This window comes from Balaenoptera borealis (genome assembly GCF_965194805.1).
Source record: "Balaenoptera borealis genome assembly, chromosome: 10".
NCBI classification, from domain to species: Eukaryota; Metazoa; Chordata; class Mammalia; order Artiodactyla; family Balaenopteridae; genus Balaenoptera; species Balaenoptera borealis.
The window spans coordinates 108,435,256-108,457,054 of NC_138874.1; the positions used below are offsets into that span (position 1 = coordinate 108,435,256).

The 21,799-nt window shown below is 50.4% G+C and overlaps 1 long non-coding RNA gene across 1 annotated transcript in view; it reads right to left on the minus strand.

The window, feature by feature from the left end:
• LOC309635585 overlaps nt 1–18,825 on the minus strand; it is a 712,727-nt gene extending 693,902 nt beyond the window's left edge. The window contains exon 1 of the long non-coding RNA XR_014248898.1: nt 12,540–18,825. This is a non-coding gene — a long non-coding RNA (uncharacterized lncRNA). The remainder of the gene's footprint in view (nt 1–12,539) is intronic.
• Between the last annotated feature and the right edge of the window lie 2,974 nt (nt 18,826–21,799).

Below are 21,799 nucleotides of genomic sequence, written 5' to 3' on the forward strand. Positions count from 1 at the left end.
GCTTATCTTTGGGGGCTATCATTCTGCCAACCACACCTCCAAATCCACTCCCTTCACCTCCTCCAGGCTGCTTGGTGCCCCCAGAGTCTGACCCAAGTAGGAACTGCACCTCCTGGCTCCCTTGCCCTCTTGCTTCTGATAGGATGCAACCAATGGGAAGCACCTACAAAGATCAGAAAACAGAGTAGAGTCCCTGGTTCCCTCCCCTGGGGGATGTGGAGGACGTATCCTTCTACCAAAGGTTTCGGGATGGTAACATCACCCTTGCCTGCCCGTCTGCCCCAAGGTCTTGCTCCATTCCTTGTTTTCCTTGTAACTCTGCATATACCTCTTGAAAAAGTTCCTGGTCTGGCATAAATATAACTGTTAAAATTATAAAACTCTTAGGACATAACATAAGGGTAAGTCTTCATGACCTTGGATTTACCAGTGGATTCTCAGAAAGACAAAAAAAGCACAATCAACAAAAGAAAAGATAGGTAAATTGGATTTCATCAAAATTAAACACTTTTGTCCATCAAAGGACACTAGCAAGAAGGTGAAAAGACAACCTACAGCGTGGGAGAACATGTTTGCAAATAATATAGCTGCTAAGAGTCTAATATATAAAGAATGCTTAACTCAATAGTAAAGGCAAACACCCCAATTAATAAATAATTAATAAATGAGTGAAGGACTTTGAATTTCTCCAAAGAAGATACACAAATGACCAACAAGCACATGAAAAGGTGCTCAACCTCCTTAGTCAATAGGGAGATGAATATCAAAACACAATGAGACACACTAGGATGGCAATAATCAAAAAAAAAAAAAAAAAAAGAAAGGAAATAACAAGTATTGGTGAGGATGTAGAGAAAGTGGCACCCTCATACACTGCTGGTGGGAATGTAAAATGGTGTAGCCATTGTGTAAAACAGTTTGGCGGTTCCTCAGTACGTTAAACATAAAATTACCATACAGTCTAGCAATTCTACCCCCAGGTATAGACCAAAAAGAAAACAGGTGTACAAATAAAAACTCGTATGTGAATGTTCGTAAGTAGCATCATTCACAATAGCCAAAAGGTGGAAAGAACTCAAATGTACATCAATAGACAAATGGATAAACAAAATGTGATACAAGCATACAGTGGATATTATTTGGCAATAAAAAGGAATGAAGGCCTGATACGTGCTACAACATGGATGAACCTTGAAAAATTATACTAAGTGAAAGAAGTCGGACAGAAATGGCCATATATTGTAAGATTTGACTTATATAAAATATCCAGAATAGGTAAATCCACAGAGACAGAAAGCAGATTAGCGGTTGGCAGGGGCTCGGGGGAGGTGAGAACGAGGAGTGACTGCTTAATAGCTACAGCATTTCCTTTTGAGGTGATGAAAATATTCTAGAATTAGATAGTGGTGATGGTTGCACAGCTCTGTGGATGCACTAAATGCCAGTGAATCGTACACTTCAAACTGATTTAAATGGTAAGTTTTATATTATGTGTACAAAAATTCCTTTTTAGGGGCTTCCCTGGTGGCGCAGTGGTAGAGAATCTGCCTGCTAATGCAGGGGACACGGGTTCGAGCCCTGGTCTGGGAAGATCCCACATGCCGCGGAGCTACTAGGCCCGTGAGCCACAACTACTGAGCCTGTGCGTCTGGAGCCTGTGCTCCGCAACAAGAGAGGCCGCGATGGTGAGAGGCCCGCGCACCGTGATGAAGAGTGGCCCCCGCTTGCCACAACTAGAGAAAGCCCTCGCACAGAAACGAAGACCCAACACAGCCAAAAATAATAAATAAATAAATAAAATTTAAAAAAAAATTCCTTTTTAAATTACTTTAAATGTGCCATATGACTCCTGCCAGGACTAAACCCCCAGACTCTGGCAATTCCACCAAGATGTCATCACTTCCATGATGGGAACCTAAATCTCAGCTGATCCTACACATTGTGGGAGCAACTGCTGTTTACTTGTGGAAGGATCCTTCCTGTAAAAGTATGTCTGCTTCTGGAAATGCAAATAAATTCTCTGCAGAGGAGGGTCAGTTCATCTCAGCAGCTTCTGCTAACCAGAGCATGGCATGGAGACCAGAGCAGGTAGTTTGAGGCACAGATTCCAGAAACTTCTTGAGCAATATTGGAGACATACCTGAGGCCACCCCAGGCACTTCTGACAGCTCCACTGGGGAGCTGAGGACAGTCTGTTCTCTTACCCCAGACAGTCTGCCCAGAGGAACAACTGTTTCGCTGGAGATGTGGCCTGGGCAGAGGTTAGGAGGCATCCACTAGCCCAGAGTCCAGCTTAAGGGCAACCTCTGTATTATCTTCCAAGTCATGTGGGACCCCTGAGCCAAGCCAGCTCCCCTCACTCTCTCTCTACACGCCAAAGACACCAGGCCCTTCCTGGCTGGTTGTCCAGGTGGAGGTCCTGGCTGCAGCCTGACATGGTTCCCCAGGCACTGCCCCCTGGGTCACCCCTCCTTCCTGATCCTCACACTAGGAATCTCCAGAAATACTCTCTCCTTTCACGAATGCTCAAGTTTAGGCCAATCTCTCCCTGTTTATAATGTTCACCTCCTGCCCGTCACTCCATCACGGCCCCCATTCTCCTCCCTCACTGTCCTTTCTGACCTTGGTCAGTTACATTTCTGTTTCCTTGCTCCTTGGCTATGAGGCCAACTCCTTCTTCCATTACCTAGTGATCCCCCCAACCAGCTCCAATGTATGAGCTGAAAACACCTGCTTTTAGACGCTCTCCCAGCAGATAATTTGTGTCCACCGATGGCAGAAGAGCCAAGGCGAGAAGCCTGGGGAGGGGAGGGCTGTCCATTGTCCAGGACCGTTCATCACAATATGACACAAAGTTCAAGGTTGCTGCCAGCCGGGCTATTTCCCAAGGTGCTGGAGTGGGGTACATGCCTAGGGAGGCCTGCAGTTATGAGGCTTTAAGATCAAAACAAGGTCAGGGAGAAAATTGGCAGACTCACTGTGAGTCTAAAGTGATTTCAACTAAAATAGGTAGAGAAGATGGAGATCGTAGAAAAAGGAATTTCAGATTTAGTGTCTGATGTTCCAGCTCCTAAAAATAGGCAACCTCCCGGGCTGTGATCTTGGCTTTCTCTCTGCGTTGTCTCTTTTGGAACTCGCTGTGCAGATGTTTCTGTGCTAAATTTCTACCTGAAGGCTGCAAAGCCTCTATCTGGAGTCATAGCACACTTCAAACGCAGTATATCTCTAACTGAACTCATTCATTGATTCATTCATTGATGCATTGATTCATTCCTTCGCTGTGCTTCTCTCATCATGATCATCTCTAAACTTCTCAGCTTCCTGGCTTCCCCATCCCTTCCATTTCCCACCACTGCAACCCCCAGCTGCCTGTCAATGCCCACGGATCCCTGCTTATTGGTTCTCTGGGCTCCAGTCTACCCTAGACCCCAAATCCAAATTCTCTGAAGCCTGCCTCCAAGCTATCCGTCTCTGTTACAAGCCTCCAATTTATTATTGTGAAAACTCCATCTCATTCATTCTGCATCCAATATTTCCTGAATATTTATTACGTGTTGGGCATTGTGTTAGGGGCTGGGATTGTAACAGTGAACAAGATCCTCAGGGCTCATGATCCAACGGAGGAGACAAACATGAAGTTGAAATACAAGGGTGAAAAGTGCTGTAATAGGGAGGGAGGTGAGTGTGCCTTGAGGCCACAAAGAAGGACACAGACCTCAGACTTGATGGGTCAGGAAATGCCTCCAGTACTTGAAGGATCGATCTAGATTCCTTAGTAAGGGTTCAAGGTTGTTCATACCTGGCCCAGATTCCCTCTCCTGCCCTCTAGCCTCCTCACATGTTCCATGAAGCACCCACAAAAGGACCCTGCCTCTTTCCAAACAGACCAACACCCTCCTACTGCTAAACATTTTTTTCATTCTTCTTTGTCCCTTGATTATCCTTGCTCCTTACCTCTATATGTCAAATTACTACTGAGTCTCCAAGAGCCATAGAAACACCACCCCCTCCCGGAAGCCTTCCTTGGTTTCTTTACTGCCCTTGTCTCTTTGTATGTGGTACATTGCAGTGGTCTGTATACTTCTACTTTGTGCCCTTGCACTCCAGGGGCAGGGACCACATTTTGTTCATTTTTGAAAGCCCTAGAGGACCTTCTTACCATAATGCCCTGCACTGAGGTGAGGGTGATGATGAATTAAGGAAGATGTCCAAGAGGATATTTTGTCCCAGCTACACTGAAACACGAACGGGCCACACATAGTAGATTTGGACTGTTCTGTGTGCACTGCTTCCTTGTACTGAAACCCTCTGTTAACTCATCTGCCCAAGTACTAGTCTGGGAAAAAGTCAAGGGCAAATCACATTTATCTGTGTGTCCCTGGGGCCTCAGCTTGCACCTTCTAGGTCCCCGGTAAACCTTTCCTGACTCTGACCGAGAGCACATACTTCTGACTCTTTTGCTTTCCCGTGCACAGTCTCAGCCCGTGTTAAGACTGAATTAAAGTTCTTGCAAGCATAACCACATCATCTTTTTCTCTCATACATTTGGTGAAGGAGAACTTGCTTTCGTTCTGGGCTCATTGATCCCTGCCATCCTTTTCAATCCATCCTTCTCTGCTTCTCAACTGGCTGGCAAACCTTCCTGTCTTAACCCAGTTCTATTTGAACTGGCCGCCAGCCCAATCCATACGACCTTCCTTCCCTCCCCTTCTCTTGAACCTGGGCCCCTCACCTTGGCTTTGCTTTGGAGAAAGTTTAAAAGGCTGGTTTCCTCCATCCCCTTTAATCATATTCGGTTATCTTGATCAGCACTTTTATTTTGCATTGTTAAGACATTCTGCCTTGAATTCTGACTTCATTGGGGGAGGGGAGAGAGTTGGAAGAAGGATTGTTGATGATGGCTATATTTTATTACGTGTGATGGTCATGGGTTAGACATGCAGCTCGTCAAGCTGGGGGCTGGGTGTCGGGAGGGGGAGAAGGACACAAAATACCATGTCACAGTGCAAAATATTTTTCAAGGAGACATCAAAGGCTTTTTCCATGGTGTCTTGCCTTGACCCCATTTCACACTGGCAGAACACAAACTCAAATTAAAATAAAAATACCAGGCTGGCTCCATTTAGCCAGTTGGGCTGCTAGGCTAAGTGACCGATTTTATTAAAGTCACCAAATGCAAACATTCCAAGATTTATTTTTGTTGCTTATAATTTTTTCTGCCTTCCCACTGGTGGGCTGTTTATTTCTAATAACCTGGTAGGAAAAAACATTCGCTCATACCAGTGGAGGTCTTATATGCCAAGCTGCAAACCAGAGCACATTTTATTGCGGAATAAAACCCCTGGAAAACAGGCTCTAGGGGGGCCCGCTGATGCAAGTTTACAAGCATAGTACAATTGACGCCATTATAATTAGTTCCCCCCAAAAGTCTTATTTTTCAGGGCAGAGATCTGAATCTTTCTCTTTGCACATGAATATCTCCGGACTAGAGCAAAAACATTACGGAGGGTGAGTCATAGACCCTTTGGGCTTTAAAGACTAACGCAGATCCTATAAATCTAACCCACATTCTTTTACTGGGAATGACTGACTTTTATGAAAACCGAGGATTGTAAATCAGAAACCTAAATAGCTTACTTTGCAGCAGATAAACACAGATTTATGTAGTGGCTGAGCCCTAACTTAACCCTTTCATGGTGCCACAGAGGACCTGGGGATATGTGTGCAGTAGGGGTTGCTTGCATCCAGCTCTGGTATTTCTTCCTAAAAGCTGGAGGGTGGAGGCGAGATGCGTCACGTTATCTCCAGCAGGTGGAGGTGGGCGACAAGAGGAGCCTGTCAAGCGTGCTTGCTACTTAGGCATCTCAGCTGGCTGCACATCCAGACACCAGCAGCTGGCCCCTGGTTATTCCAAAGGACAGTCCCCAGCCTGCTGCGGCACAAGCACAAAAGCTAACCTGGAGGGGCTCCCGTGTGGGTGCTTTGTATGTGAGGCTGATCCAGCCTGGGTTTCTAATCCCTACACTTTTGACCTCTGGCAAGGCACCATATCTCCCTGGACCTCAACCTTTTCATCTGCAAAATGGTGCATCTGGCACGTTGTAAGAGTTAAACAAGACAATCACATCAGGTGCTTAAAACAATGCTGGCTCATGAGAAGCACTCAATACAGCGTAGCCAGGATTGTTACTATTATTACCAGAGCCACTGGTTACGTAGACCAGACTTCTCAAACTGTAATGGGGACATGAGTCACCCAGGAATCTAATTAAAGTGCAGCTTCTGACCCGATGCGCCGGGAATGCCGCACTTCTAACAAGCTCCCAGGTGAGCCGGATGCTTCTTCCCCCTCTGAGAAGTGTAGGCGGCAGAATTCGGAATTTACGAACCGGGCCCTCATCCTTTCCCGTTCGTCTCATTCCCAAGCTTTGCCCTGTGGACAGGTCGAAGCATTCTTCTTGCGGTTGATGCTGTTATCGCCATCCACGTGATCGTCGCCAAAGAGGTCCTAGCGGGTCTCCGAACCCTCCCCCACCTTCGGGGCGCGGCGCCGGCGGGCGGGTGGCGGTGGCTGCCCCGCGCCCCGCGCCCCGCGCCCCGCATTAGAGCGCTTGTCTCGCCGGCGCCCCGCCCGCTGCTGCGCAGCCCAGGCCGGCCTCGCGCTCCCGCGTTGGCGCAGGGCGCACCCCGTGCGGCCGACGCAGACTTTAAAGGGAAACAGGACCCGTCGATCCCGGAGGGAGGAAAAGGGCATTTTTCATTTTTATGTGGCATTTCAAAGGAGGAGGCTCCTGGGCGGCCCGGAGACAAAGGCCGGCGGCGGGGTTAATGGAGAACCCGGGATTTAATCATTAACGCTTAATACTAAAGCAGCCCGAGGAGGCCCGCCCAGGTGGGGGCGGAAGGCCCCCGGAAAGCTCTGGCTCAGCCTTTGGGGGTTGGGGGGCCCTCCTGGGGTCGGACTGTGTTTGGGCTCCCATGGGTGGGGTTGGGGTCCTGGGCTCATCCTTGCAGACCGGGCTTTCTGCTCAAGGGTGGGCAGATGCGCCCTGTCCGTTCCAAGGTCACCCTGAGAATCTAGGGAGGAAGCGGGGACGCCTAGGTGGTCCTGACCTAAGGAACTGAATCTTTTCCACCGGCTCGTCTTGCCCTGGGAAGGTAAAGGCATTAGCTTACATTCTAGCCTAGACTCGAGATCTGGGTTGGGTAAATAGCCCAGAGCCACACACGGGCCAGCGAGGGCCCTGCGAGTCCAGGGCCCTCCACGTGACTCCTCGTTGGGCCAGTGGTTGGGGCTTGGGCATCCCCAGGCTCTTCCCAGCCCCGACCCAGTTCATCCCCAGCCCTGAGGCCTTCAGCTCTGACCTCCGCTGGTCCCGCATCCCCATCCTCCCATCCAGCCACATAAACTCTTTCTACTGCAAATCAAGATGTGGTAAAACAAAAGGATCAAGACAAATGAGATCTAATACTACTGTCAGTTTAATGTCCACTGTGTTTTATACAGTATCTTTTTGTTCACTTTGGAAATTTTTACTAAAAATTGCAAAAAATAAAGTATTGTGCAAAGAATACTTTGCCACCTGCTGCCCACTGCACACACCATCCCCCCCAGCTCTCCACGCTTATCTCATTTTAATCATTTACCTGGAGCTGGGACTAAGCCGCCTCCTTCAGTGTTTTCCCAAGTGCTTGGACAGAACCTTGAAATCACACAATGAGAAAGTCATTTCCTTTCCAATTCTCCCCCAAACCTTGCGATGAGGAAGAGCAGGCCTTCGACCCCTCTTGAGCGCACGTCACACTCTTAACTATGGGAGCAGGAGCCCTTAGCAGACCCTGGCTTCTCCCCAGAATGTAATAAACATTGTCTTGTGTTCATGGTGTTTCTACTTATTTTAACATTTTTTTTTTATATTGAAGTTTAGTACCACAAGAGGTGTTAAGCTGGATGTTAAACTGGGTGAATTACATCAAACTGAACCGTCTGTGAAACCAGCAGTCAGATCAAAAACCAGAATCTGATGATTCTGAATTCAGAAAACAGAATTTCCTGGGCTCCCAGAAGCCCCCTCTTCCCATCCCTTTCCATCACTACCCCCCTCCCCAAGGAGTGGCCAGTCTCCTTACTCCTGACCACATGGGTTAGTTGTTTTTTTTTCCTGCACCACATGGCATGCAGGATCCCGACCAGGCATGGAAACCGTGCCCCCTGCAGTGGAAGCACAGAGTCTTAACCACTGGGCCGCCAGGGAAGTCTCTGCAGGGGTTAGATTTGCCCATTTTTCACATCCCTCAAATGAATGGAATCCCCCGGGGCCCACCTTCTTTTGCTCAGCCTTCTCTTTGTAAGATTCGTCTGCATGACTGTGTGTCACTGTAGATTGTCCATTCTCATTGCTGAAGAGTATTCATTGTATTTCTTTTTATGGTGACTCTCTATCTATAATCCATGGATCCTGGTTTTCCATTACCTCTCCACTGGTACTTTCGAGAATTATTAAAGAATAATAAAAGAAGAGACTTAATTTAAAAATTGAATAACAGCACTGGTGAAACACAGATGTGGCAAAAATAGTGAAAATGGTGCATGAATCATAAAGATGTGGCATTTCAGACTTACTAATTTAGGATGATGGAGTTTCTGACTCTGTACCCATGCCCAGATTGGGCCCGTTTTAAACCTCGTCACTTGGGAACTTATTATAACCTGCCAATGCACTTGACTCTCCACTGTCTTGCAGGCCAGGCACCATGGTGGCATCCCCCACTCAAAGCCCCCTACTGTGTCTTAGAAGGACACTGGGACCCATGGAGCACATGTGTGTAGGCTCTGGGACCTCTGACATAGCCCCCTCTACAGCAGAAGGGACTGAGCCTGCCCCAAAGGCTCCCAGGACACACTGCTGACCTTTCCCACCTCCCTGTGGGAAAATTCCCCAGGAGGAGATAAGATCAGTGTTGTTAGGGCCTTGCAGGGGGCCTCATGCCTGGGGAGCAGCATTGAGGCAAACAGTTCAGATCTGGCTTAAGCCAAGCGCCCCCCAGGGCTCTCCATCTGGAGTTTCTGTGTATCCTGCTCTAGTTTCTCTGCTGAGGGGGAAACCTTCCTGGAAACAGCACCAGGCCAGGATCTCCAGGGGGCTGGCAGCAAAGGCTGCCAGGGAGAAACCTGAGCCCCTGCCCTGGGCTCCATTAGGTGTAGATTTCCACCTTTGTCTCCCCAGAGGGGAAAAGTCATTCACAAACCCTAAGTGGGAGGTGATACTGACTTGTTTACCTTCAGATAGTGCTTTGAGAGCCTGTTGACTCATTAATCTTGGAGATCTGATCATCCAGCAGTTGACTGGCTCACCCTTAGGAGGCTGAGAAGAAAGGCCTCTGGGCTCTCCTGACAAACCCAAGCTGGAATCCCAGCTACCCTGTCCCTTCCTAGCTGCACGACCTCCCTTAACCCCTCTCAACCTTAATTTCCGGGTCTGCAATGTGGAGGTGGTAATACACCGCTCTAAGGGCAGTGGTGGGAAAGCATGGGAGGCGCCAGCGGAGCATTTAGCATCAAAGCTCATTAAGTGGTGTGGTTGGTGGAGGGGGGGGAAGGGGGGAGTCCTAACTTTGAATCCAGTTGCTTGGTTTTTAACCCCAATTCTGAGCATATCTCCATTCAGGTTCAGTTTTTTTCTTTGAACAAAAGAGAGAAATGAGAGCAAGAGGTGGAGCTTTGCCTGTCACACCCAGGGTACCTCTGGTTGGTGTAGGATCTCAGGTTCCCGGGCAGCGTGATCCTCCGCGGGCTTCTTTCTTCCCAGCATGGGGGTCTCCGAGAGGAGCCGGGCTGCTTCTAAAGGGCTATCTCAGCATCCTCAGCAGAGGCTGCAAAGCAGGATGCTAGCAAAGGCGCACTGAAGGATAGTGCCTTTGCCACTCTGGAAGCCCTACTCCCTCCTCACTAAGGGCCCCCCGTTCTGCTCTGCAACTTGTAAACATTGCTCAACACTTCAGATGCTTAAAAAAAGAGGACGCCCCTGTTCATGCATGTTGACGGCAGCATTAATCATAACAGCCAAGAGGTGGAGCCACGCAAGTGTTCATCAAGGAATGAAGGGATAAACAACATGTGGTACATCCATACAATGTAATATTACTCAACCTTAAAAAGGAATGAAGTTCTGACACATGCAGATGGCATGTGGATGAAGCTTGAGGACATTATGCTAAGTCTCCAAAACAAAAAACTATGTAATTCCACTTACATGACGAACCACGAATAGTGAAATTCATAGAAACAGAACGTAGAATGGTGATTGCCAGGGGCTGGGGGGAGGGTGGGAGAGGAAGTTGTCTGGGTATTAAAACTGAAAGTTCCACATCCTGGAAACTCCCTCAATCTTTGGCAAACGGGAACAATTGCTCACCTTATTAAACTTGCGTTGTCGTCTGCTGCTCTGGTTATTTCCCACCTCACCTAAATTAACAATGGTTTGTTGAGCAGACACTGTGCTAAGCACATTTTCTACATAATTTCCCGGACAAGCCTATGAGGTAAGTATTGCTACTTTATTGTTCCTGTGCTAAACAATATGGAGACAAAGCACGCTAAAAGAAAACTGTGACTATGCAAAATAATGTAGCTCCTGGTTCTAGGAAATACATGCTGCTGGCGGTAGGCTGCAGACCTATTTTCTTATCCAGGGTAAACGCTTGCTCATTGATTCTCTCTTCAAGACCCCTGTTTCACTGCTTACGAACCAAAAAGTGTTCTGTCATAAATTCTGCACCGTCCAGACCAGTCTTTCCAGAGCTGCCTTAAAATCAACCAGCTCAGGACTTCCCATCATTATCCTCCCCCGACTTCCCCATCCAAGACACTACTAAGGTTATCATATTGGTATCCTCCCTTATTGCAGTAAGTCTAATAAACTTGCCTGATGTTCATTTTGAGAAGCTGACAGCTGGTGTTATTTCCCCAATTTTAGAGGTGAGGCACCTGAAGCTCAGAGACACTGTCTCTTTTCTGATGAGCAATGAGCACTTACTAGTATTTTGAGGACCTACTACGTGCTAGATATGATGCTGGACACCTTACACAGTTGTTTCATTTGATTTGGACAATAATTCTGGGCATATTAATTCCAGGTGTTAATCCTTACTTTGTAAATGAGGCTACTGAGGACCAGAGAGGCTGAGCAACTTGCTGAAGGTAAAACAGCTCGTAAGTGATAGAGCAGGGGGGTAAAATTTCAGTCCAGTCGACTTGAAAGTCTGTTCAGATATCCCCAGTGGCTCCCTAATAGCCCAGATTATAGCTCTCATTCTTTGTCGGGTGTCCAAAGCCTGCTTCGGCTGTCCTCTTTGTGACAGTATCTCCCTCCCGCCCCCTTTACCTTCATCCTTCTGTCTGCTTGCACCAGGCCGTGTCCTAGCCCTTCTCCTGGGTCCCAGCCTCCTCTCACCTGCAGCACCCAGCAACCTGTCTCAGTTCACCTGACTGCAGCCCACCTGACCCCTTCAGCGATCGGAGCCTCCCCATTTTCCATCTTCCACTCCATTCCTTCTTTGCTCTGCATTTACCATCTTCTTTACCTTTTCATGTACTCATGACTGATCTTCCAAAGAAGGCTGTGAGCTTCTGAGGCCGCTTGTTTGGGACTCCTTTGCCTCGCCCTCACCCCCAGCACACCCAAGGGTGGCTCTGTGAGCCTTGGTCAGTCCCTTTATCTCACTGAGCCTCTGTTTCCTCACCTGTAATATGGGGATAATAACATCACCTTACAAATCAATTGTGAGATTCTGCCAAAGGATAGCGTGCAAGCGCTTTCAACGTGAGGGACATTTTGATGAGGTTTCTCTCTCACAGCAAAAACCCATCAAGGATGGGACCACCTTACACCTTACCTACACTCACCAGATTCTCAGAGAAAATGCTGGTGGGGTGTCCTTGAGGTCCTGTGCGGCCAGCCCATGTGTGAGGTAGGGCAGCGGGAAAGCTGGTCTGGGAGGTGTCAGCTAAGAGAGGCTGAGAGAGTACTAGCACCTGTTGGGGCATGTGTGGGCTTGTTGTTATTAACGATGTCTTTTTATTCTGTGTTTTGGATGCTTTGACCTATTGGCATGCCTTGCTGACCCTGGAGGGACTGCCTTCCCAGGGCTGGACAGTTCCTAAAGCAAGCAAACAACTGGTCTGTGAATGTGCGTTTCATAAGCAAACCAACCCAAAGCCCATACTCTCAACCACCTCCTTTATCAGATTTGACACCCCAGGCCAATTCTCCTGCCCTGATCACCCAGGGCCAGGTACCAGACAACCAGGAGGGCCCTACACCCCAGAGCCTATTGAAATTATTCTAACTAAAAAATTCTCAACTGCTTATCCTGCCTTGCCTGTTTTTTTCCCATGGAAACCACAATTAAGGCTCTTGTCCTCGTTCCCGCCTCTGCCCCCCACTCCTTCCGCCTCCTTTCTGACTCTGGTGCTTCACCATGTGGCCCTGCATGGTGTGACCTGTCCCCTTCTCTTGGGATCTGTGAATATAAAAAACTTTTTTTTTTTTTTTAATTTTTTTTATTTATTATTTATTTATTATTTTTATTTTTGGCTGTGTTGGGTCTTCGTTTCTGTGTGAGGGCTTTCTCCAGTTGCGGCAAGTGGGGGCCACTCTTCATCGCGGTGCGCGGGCCTCTCACTATCGCAGCCTCTTTTGTTGCGGAGCACAGGCTCCAGACGCGCAGGCTCAGTAGTTGTGGCTCACGGGCCTAGTCGCTCCGCGGCATGTGGGATCTTCCCAGACCAGGGCTCGAACCCGTGTCCCCTGCATTGGCAGGCAGATTCTCAACCACTGCGCCACCAGGGAAGCCCAAAAACTCTCTTTTTAATGTAGTTGTCTCCTGATCTGTTGGCCTCACCATACCTGAATAATAATGAAACCTACATCTTAGAACATTTGTGTCTGAGGGACAGAGGGCAGCTCTAGTTGTGTTGATCCCAGTTAATGAAATCCAAGGAGAGAGTGTGAGGCCGGTTCTAGAGAGACCCTGCTCTGTGGCCACGGCAGCCGAGCAGCTCCCTCTGTAACACTGTTGGGCTGACCCAGGCTGGGCTGAGGCTGGAGACTGCTGGGACGTACCCCTCCGTGCCAAACCAAGCCCTCCACGGGGGCTACATGCTGGTTTTCTGCCCAAGTCCACGCAGGCCCAAGTGAACCACCACCGTGCAGTTCTGCACCCAGCCAGAGAATGCAAAGGAAAGGCCTTGGCACACTGTCAAGCACCAGACAGAGGAAGGGGGCTGGTATCAACCTTACATTCTAGTAGCTCAACTGGCCTTGCACGTTGGTTTGTTTTTTTAACTGTGGCCTTATTTTCATTCACTTAAAAATTTTTACATATAGTTAAATGCACTCTTTTTGGTGGACATTTGGTGTAGTCATGTAGTCACCACGAAAATCAAGACACAGAACGGGTGCACCGCCCCAAAATATTTCCTCGTGTTTCTCCTTTGTAACCAGCCCCTCTCCCCATTCCCAACTTTTGGCAACTACTGATCCGTCCTATTCCTATAATTTTGCCTTTTCCTCAATGTTACATAAATGGAATCATATAGTATGATTTTATGTTATATAAACGGATGTTATGTGAATGGGATCACATAGTATACGTAGCCTCTTGAGTCTGGCTCCTCTCACTTAGCGCTGTGTATTCGAGATCCATCCAAGATGTTGTGTATCAGTCACCCCCTCCTTTTTATTGTTGAGTAGCCTTCTATAATATGGATGTACCAGAGTTTGGTACATCATTTTCACCAGGCAGAAGACATTGGGGTTCTTTCCAGTTTGAGGTGATGGTGAATCACTGCCATAAACATTTATGTTCAGGGTTTTATGTGGATGTAAGTTTTACTTAACTTGGGTAAACACCTAGGAGTAGAATAGATGGGTCACGTGGGTATATTTAACTTTATAAGAAAGTGCCAAATTATTTTGCGACGTGGCTGCACCATTGTGCTTCCCCCCCAGCAATGCATGAGAATTCCAGTTGCCCTGCATCCTTACCAACACTTGGAATTGTCTGCTTTTCTTTCTTTTTTCTTCTGAGTCATTCTAATAGGTGTGCATGGCCTTGTAGTTTACTATTCAGGTGGTGTGTTAGTTTCCTAGGGCTGCCATAACAAAATACAACAGAGTGAGTGGCCTTAGACAACAGAGATTTATTTTCTCATGGGCCTGGAGGCTGGAAGTCTGAAATCAAGAGGTTTGGTTTCTTCTGAGGCCTCTCTCCTTGGCTTAGACGACTGCCTTCTCCTTATGTCTTCACACGAGAGCCCCTCTGTCTGTGCACATTTCTGGTGTCTCCCCATGTATCCTAATCTCCTCTTCTTATAAGGACCTCAGTCATTGGATTAGGGCCCACCTTCAATACCTCATTTTAGTGTAATCACCTCTTTTAAGACCTTATCTCAAAATATGGTTACATTCTGAAGTACTGGGTGTTAAGGCTTCAACATATGAATTTGAGGGGGGCACAATTCAACCCATTACAGGTGGTCTAGATAGATCTCAGCCCAGGCACCCAGAATGGGGGCACAAGTGGACTTTATGTGGGGCAGGCAGAGAAAACCCCTTAAGTCCATATGGCTCAGGGTGGGATCGATTACATTGGGACAAAATATTGGGCACATCCTTCTTTTGGACGTGTGGGAAAAGCACAGGCTGTAGAATCAGCCCCCAGCTCCAGTCCCAGCTCTGCTGTTTCCTGGCCACATGACCTTGAGTGGGTCACCTCCTGTCTAAGCCACACTTTCATCATCTCTAACAGAAGGGAAATTGTGATCGTCTCACAGCCTGGTGGTGAGGAGATGCGAGGATAATTCATGTGTAGCGGTCCCACGAGCTGAGACATGTGAGAACTACAACTTCCTTTATTACTTTTTTCTCATTCATTTTTGCTTCTCTTTAGCTGAGTGGTAGGGAAACTTTTGGCATTTTCTCTACCTCCTGGGGTTTGTGTTAAGGTCCAAGTGCTTAGTAAATGTCAGCAGCTGGATTTAAAGATTCTTGGTAAAATATTCTACTGGAGACTTGAATGTGCTTGTAGAGTTGTACATGATTAGAAAACTATCAAGTGCTGGAGAAAGTTAGCCATGGGGATTATTTGCCAAAGGTCTCAGATGCCTCCACCTCCCTGCCTTTCTCCATGGGCTACCCAAGCACTCCCTCTTCACCTGCATTTCTCAAGGAAATATGTGTACGTTCAGTAAAGATGAGTAAGACCCATCCTCGCCCTGCAGGAGTTAACATGGACCAGTGGAGACAAGACGGACAGACAATAAGCAAACGACAAGATAGAACAGGGTCTTCTCACCCCTGAAAAAGCCAGGTTAGGTGATGAGCAATCTTAGAGGAGAATGATTTTAGGTCTTATTCCCAAGCAGGGAGGACTTGAAAGAAGAGGGTCTACTTGAGCATCTCTAGACTGGAGAGAGTATTCAAGGTGATGGAGGCAACACAGGCAAAGTGGCAGAGATGGGGAGGGTGGGGCACAGACAGGGAGTCTGTGGCTGGCAAGTGGCAAGAAGGGAAATGCTAGAGAGGAAGGCCAAAGGGGAAGCTGTTGGTGGCCTTGGGTGCCAGGTGAAGGCATCTGGACAGACTTCCTTAGGCAGCAGGAGCCCAAAACAGTTTTTAAATGGGAATTTTCCTTACCTAAGCTGTGTTTTTGGATGATAACTCCAACATCTAAGAGGATGGACTGAAAGGGAGACAGCTTTAGGCAGGTGGCCCAGGTGGAGCTGATGCCAAAGGATCCAAGTAGGGGAAAGGAGGAGGTGGTCTGGTGGGGCGGTGGGGATGGAGCAGGACAGAAGCACAGAGACTTGGGGAGGCGGGAGGTGGGGCAGGTTGGCCGGGTAGGAGCGGGAGTGGAGAGAAGAGGGTGGAGTTTAGGGAATTCCTTTGTTATGATATTAGCTTTCTATTGCTGTTGTTGCTAATGACTACGAATATGGTGGTTTAAAACAGCACAAACTTATTATCTTATAGTTCTATAGGTTAGAAGTCCAACATAGTCTTCCTGGGCTAAAATCAAGGTGTCACAGTTCTGCTCTAGGGAAAAATCCACTTCCTTGTTTTTTCCAGCTTCTAGACGTCACCCACATTCCCTGGCCCATGGCGCCTTCCTCCATCCTCAAAGCCAGCATCTCTCTGACCCTTCTGTCATCTAGCTCAAGGACTCATGTGATTAGACTGGGCCCACCCAGACAATCTAGGCTAATTTCCCCATCGCGAGTCCCTAATTTAATCACAACTGCAAAGCCCTTTTTGCTCTGTAAATTTCAGGGATTAGGATGGCCCCCCATCTGTGGGGGCCGTTATTCTGCCTGCCACACTGATGGAGCCACAGGACTCTGAATCCAGGCAGGAACTCCTCTCCCCTCCTCTCCCCCTGTGGCTGATGCCTCCCTGCTGGGCCCTTTGTCCTCCCCAAGTGTCTGACTCCAAATTTTCTGAACTGTCTGCACCCGTCTCTCTAGCTCCTCCTCCTTGTAAGTAACTTGATGTCCCCTCAGTTCCCTCTCCTGGCCTCCTGCTCTCTTCCAGACCTCTCTGTCTTTGCCCACATTTCCTGCGCCCCAGATTGGCAGCTGGCTACAACCCCCCTCCCTCAGTGATTAGCCTTCAGATGCCTGGAATGTAGTGTGGACTTTCCTCATGGAGCTCTGGGGACAACTATGGGGGAACCATCTCCCTTCTCCCCAGCTGGGGAGGGGAGAGCACTTCCGGGCCACGTCTCCTCTCCTTTGCAGGGTGGGGTCAGCAGTCTGGCGCTCAGGTTCCTGCCACTGTGGAAAGGAGGCCCCCGCTCCATCCCCACATGGTTGCTGCCGCCTCCCAGGCTTGGAGGACTCGGCATCAGCCCCAGAATTCTCACGCTGGAGAACTAAGACGCCTGGAGCTTCTGTCTGAGAAATCCAGATCCGAGCATGTTTTATTTCTCAAAGGCTCAGGAGCGAGAAATGTGGAATTAAAGCCAACAGCTCAGCCCTCATCACTCTATTGGACTGTATTTGTCCCCCAACTGTACACAGCGCCCCCTTACCTCGCTCACTCCAGCACCCCATGCCCTTGCAGTCAGCTCAGCCTGAGGGAGCAAAATAAACACACACGCATGGTGATTCTGCAGAGAAGAGCTGCCTGGGGCATTTGGGCCCAGATTTTATTTGGATGAATGTGGGAGAAGCCATGGCACTTTCCCCCAAATTCCTGCAACCACAGCATTCATGGCTGTGAGGACCAGGGTTGGGACAAGCCACCTGTCCATGGCCACCCGCCACCGGGCTCCTGTAGGGACCCTCAGCCCCAAGCAAACCAGGCACTGCCACCACCCACAAGCCTGGCTTTCCCTCTCCTCCCTGGCTCTGCTCACCCCTTCCCCTCCATGCAGCTCAACAAACCTCCTCCAAACACTTGTGGCCTTCTTGACTCAGGCTGGGCAAAGGGGACCCAGAGGAGTAAGATGTGGTGACAGCATTCCTGGATGGCACAACCCAGGGGAGGATGCAGGGCCTTATACAGCCCAAGGCACTAAGAGCCAAGATGTGGGGGGGCACAGTCACTGTGGGAGAGCCATGCCCAGCCCCGCCAGGAGGGGGAGGCAATCGAGGGAGGCTTCCTGAAGGAGGAGAGTTCTGAGCAGAATGGGAGGTTGGCCAAGCAGAGGGAGTCGAGGATACTGCAGGCTAAGGGAATGGATGGAGCGGATGGTCTCCTCCACTTCGAAGAGGCCATTCTTTCCCGAATCTTCTTACCCCCAGCCCCCTCAAATCTTTCTTACTATCCACTGCTCTCTGTAGTATTGTGTTCATCCAGACTGTGTGTGTGTGTGTGTGTGTGTCTGTCTGAAAGAGATATCTAGTCCCCTTCTACCCTCTGTGTCACCCCTCTCCATTAAAACTCGTTGAGCAAATATAAATGGCGTGTTCGCAGCACAGCCAGCAAAGCCTTGCACTTTGTCTTGGGCCTGGGTTCCGTAAGGCTCTGCGCCTGCCCAACTGTGCTTCTTCAAGGGTAAGTGCAGATAATGACGGCATCTGCCTTCAGGGATCTTGGGGCGACTGTGATTATTCTTGGTGGCATTCTGGAGTGCCTAGCGTCACCGTTGACAAGGCGCTGGCTGGCTTTCAGGAGGCCCCAGGACACAGTGAGAGAAGCTCCCATGTGAGGGCAGGGTCCTGGGGGGGTGTCCTGCCTTAGCTATGCCACCTCAGGCTGGTTCCCAGGAGGACACAGGGCTTCTGTGACAGCTCGCTGTGTCTGTGTCATAGCTGCCCTCTTCCCCCCGGGGCCAGCACAGCTCCCAAATCCCCCATCAGCGACCTGCTTTGGAGTCACGGACACCGGGCCCAGTGAGGCTGGCCTGTGGGCCCTGAAGCCATTTCTTCCCTGGCCAGGAGCCTCCCTCCCTCCTCCAGGCGCCCGGCTCCAGTGTGTCGGTGGCAGCTGCAGGATTTGAACGCTGTTTCCCGTCTTGGCCTCTCCCCTCCAAGGTGGGGGATGAGCCTGGCCACGCTGAGGCCGGAGCTGCTCTGCGGGAAGCCCTCCGCTGCCTCCCACTTTGCCACTGAGCATCTTCATAAATCCCGCCCAGCTGAGGAGCTGCCGAGTCCTCCAGGAGAGGCTGCAGCAGGTGGTACCCAGGGAGGCGGTGTGGTGCGGTGGTTAGACACACTCTCTTGGAATCAGGCAGGCCTGGGTCCACATCCCAGCAATGCGCTTCCAAGTCGTGGGCCCTTGGGCAAGTCAGCCTCTCAGAGCCTCTGTTTCCCATCTGTAAAACTGGGAACACATGGTGCTTACCCCTCAAGGCTGGTGATTGTGAGAGCTGTGTGGTGTTTGCCCTCAGCCCAGTGTCTAGCCTATGTCATAACAGTAAATATTTCCTTAAAAAAGGCCACGAGATTAGACCAAAGCCACCACTCAAGTGCCAGGAGCAAAGAGCGTTCAAGACGGGCCATCTCCTGAATCAGGACACGTGGCTGTCCTTACCGCTTGGTTTGGGGACTTGGGAAGGTGGGAGAAATAGAACAGAGGAGATGTGAGTTGGGCCGTGGGAGGAAGGAGGAGTGCAAATGTGGGGTGCAGGCCCCCAAGGGTCCAGGAGGGAAAGGGCCGGCATGCACCTCGGAGCGCACTCAGCTGGAGAAAGGGTCGGGCTGGGGGGTCTGCCTCGGGTGTGGGGGATCCCTGACGCTCAGCCCAGCAACAGTGCAGAGCAGAGGGGTGGTGGGGAGGCCAGAAGACATCTTCTTACCTGAATGACAAGGTCGGGGGCAAAGCTGGTCCACGGGAAGGGAAGGAACCACTGGCCAGAGCCAGATTCCTGTCGGAAGTGCTGTGAGCTTGTGCTCCTGCCTTTGGTGTTGCCACCGGGGAGATGGGGCAAAGGTAGGAGGCCCTGTGTTTGTCATCCAGGCAGGGAGACGGGGCACAAGTGCTGTAACGCAGGACAATACGGGAGCCCGAGGACAGTGCTGGCCACACCCTCTGGGTTCCAGGGGGTGGGCGAGCTCCTAACCCCAGCCCAGGAAGCAAGTCTGAGGGGGTGCGGGGCGCCATGGGCTGTCTTGCTGGGAGTCAGGTGGTGTAGACACAGGTGTGGACGGATCCGCTTACCCCCATGCGGCACCCTCCCTCCCTGGCGTCCCCTACACGGGGTGCTCTTTTCCTCTCTGCTGGGATTTCTGCAGAGGGACCCTGCCATCTAGACTTGACCCAAAGGCCAGGGAAGAGCACGGGTAGCCTCCGTGTGAGGGAGACGAAGGGAAGTCTCAGTCTTCGGGGCCTTGCAGGGTGTGAGGCTAAACTCCTGGGGTGGGCAGGGGGGCGCCTACACAAGCCCCTGGGGACCCTGGATTGTGGGGAGCGAGCTGGCCAGGCTCCGGGGTCTCACATCTGAGCTCTGCCAATTTGCTTCCACCGGACACACTTCTGAGTGGGATAAAGCGTCACGGTGACAGAGGAGGCATGGGTTCGGGAAGCTGGGGAGCGTCAAGGATAAGACAGCGTCTGCCTTCTCAAGCTTTGGGTCACCGCTGTAAATGCCACCTCCTCAGGAAAGCCTTGCTGATGGCCCAGTCTTCTCTGTCACTGAGTGCTGTCTGCTTCTTCCAAGATGCAGATCACCACTGGTAATTACACATTTATTTAGTCATTTGTTCTCTAGAGCAGAAGCTCCCTGAAGGCAGGGCCAGGTGGGCTTATTCTTGGCTGGATCCCTGGATGAACCACTAGAGGGCGCTTCAAAGAAAAGTCCAGGTCTGTGACATGCAACAAATTGGACACTGGGGAGACCAGGAGGCAAAAATTTCTGGGCAGAGGGGATGCGGGGACTGAGTCATGTTCTGTGAAGCTGAACCTGGAAGCAGAGCAGGGGAGACACGCTCTTAGGTAAGGTGCCCCTCTGAACTAGGGCATGGCCAATCAGTGAGACAGCACTGGAGACTCTTCTAGATCACAGGTTTCAACGTGGAAGCATGTGTTGTGTGTGTGTGTGTGTGTGAGTGGTGAGGGAGAGGGGTCAGTTGATGGGGAGGCAGCTGCTGGTTCCCATTGGTTGGTGGAGTGGTGTCTTCACCCATCACACAGGAGGGTGGGGGAGGCTGGGTAGATGGACACACAGAGGACAGCCATCAGGATGAGAAATTCTAAGAAGAACCAGAGACGCAGATCTTCACCCTGAGGCTCTGGCATTGCGACTTGCTTCCAGATTCATGGGCTTCTCCCAGGCCCTTCTGAAATCCCAAAGCAGAAGGGTGAGAGGAGAGGGATAATCGCCAAACATTGCCTTGCCTTTGGGGGCGGGGTGCGGGGGGGGGCAGTGAATTTCCCCTCAGTGGTTTTGCGTTTGCTGCCAGCAGAGTACACACCTCCCTGCTACCGTGAAGCTGCCACAGCAAGTCCCTGCAAGATGCACCAAAAGCTGAAAGCTGTTCCTTTTAAGTGAACCGCCAGCACCTCCAAGAAAGCCTGTCGGGGCGGAGGAGCACTGCCCCCCCTTCCCCCCCCTCCCGCTGTTGATGTAAAGTGGCCTCGGCCCTGCTCCCCGAGGTCCCGAGTGATGAGGGTCCCGGGAAAGAGCAGAAGCGGGAGTGAGGATGGAGACCCGGGCCAGCCGGGGGCGCTGACTCCACTCAGGCTGTGCCCCCCCCACTGTGGGCAGCACCCCTCCTCTGAGCCTGGAACCCTGTGGAATCACATACCGCTGCTCAGCCTACCTGGCTCGTCTCACCTTCGGTGTGTCACAGCCATTTTTGTAGCTTGAAATGGCTAAAACCTCGGCTCGTTCCAAGAAAAACGCCAAGGAGCTGGGTCTTAACCAAGTCCCCCTTGTCCTTCATGGGCCACTGGCAGGTCCACCTCTGCTTGAACCTCCGGGGCCTGCCTGTGCCCGCCAGCTCTAGATCGTTGGCCTCCTAATGCCTCACCCCCGCCCGTCTCTCCCTCCCCTCCCACCGAAAACGCAAACCTTTGTGTTTAGTGCAGGCCGACAGAAAACCATCTCTGTGGTGGCTTCAGGGCTGTGTGGCTGCCAGAGCCGTGGGCTATGCTAGGTGAGGGGCAGGCTGCTGCCCGGGCTCTGTTCTGGAACGTTCCTTGGGCACCTACCCCCTGGGTCTGTCTTCACGGTGGGCTTTGAGTATGTGGTCTATTCCACTGTTTCCTCACCACTGTCCTGAGGGGTGCGCTCTGTTACCCCCATTTACAGATGAGCAAACAGAGGCACTCGGCTTTCCTGACGCCACCCTTCT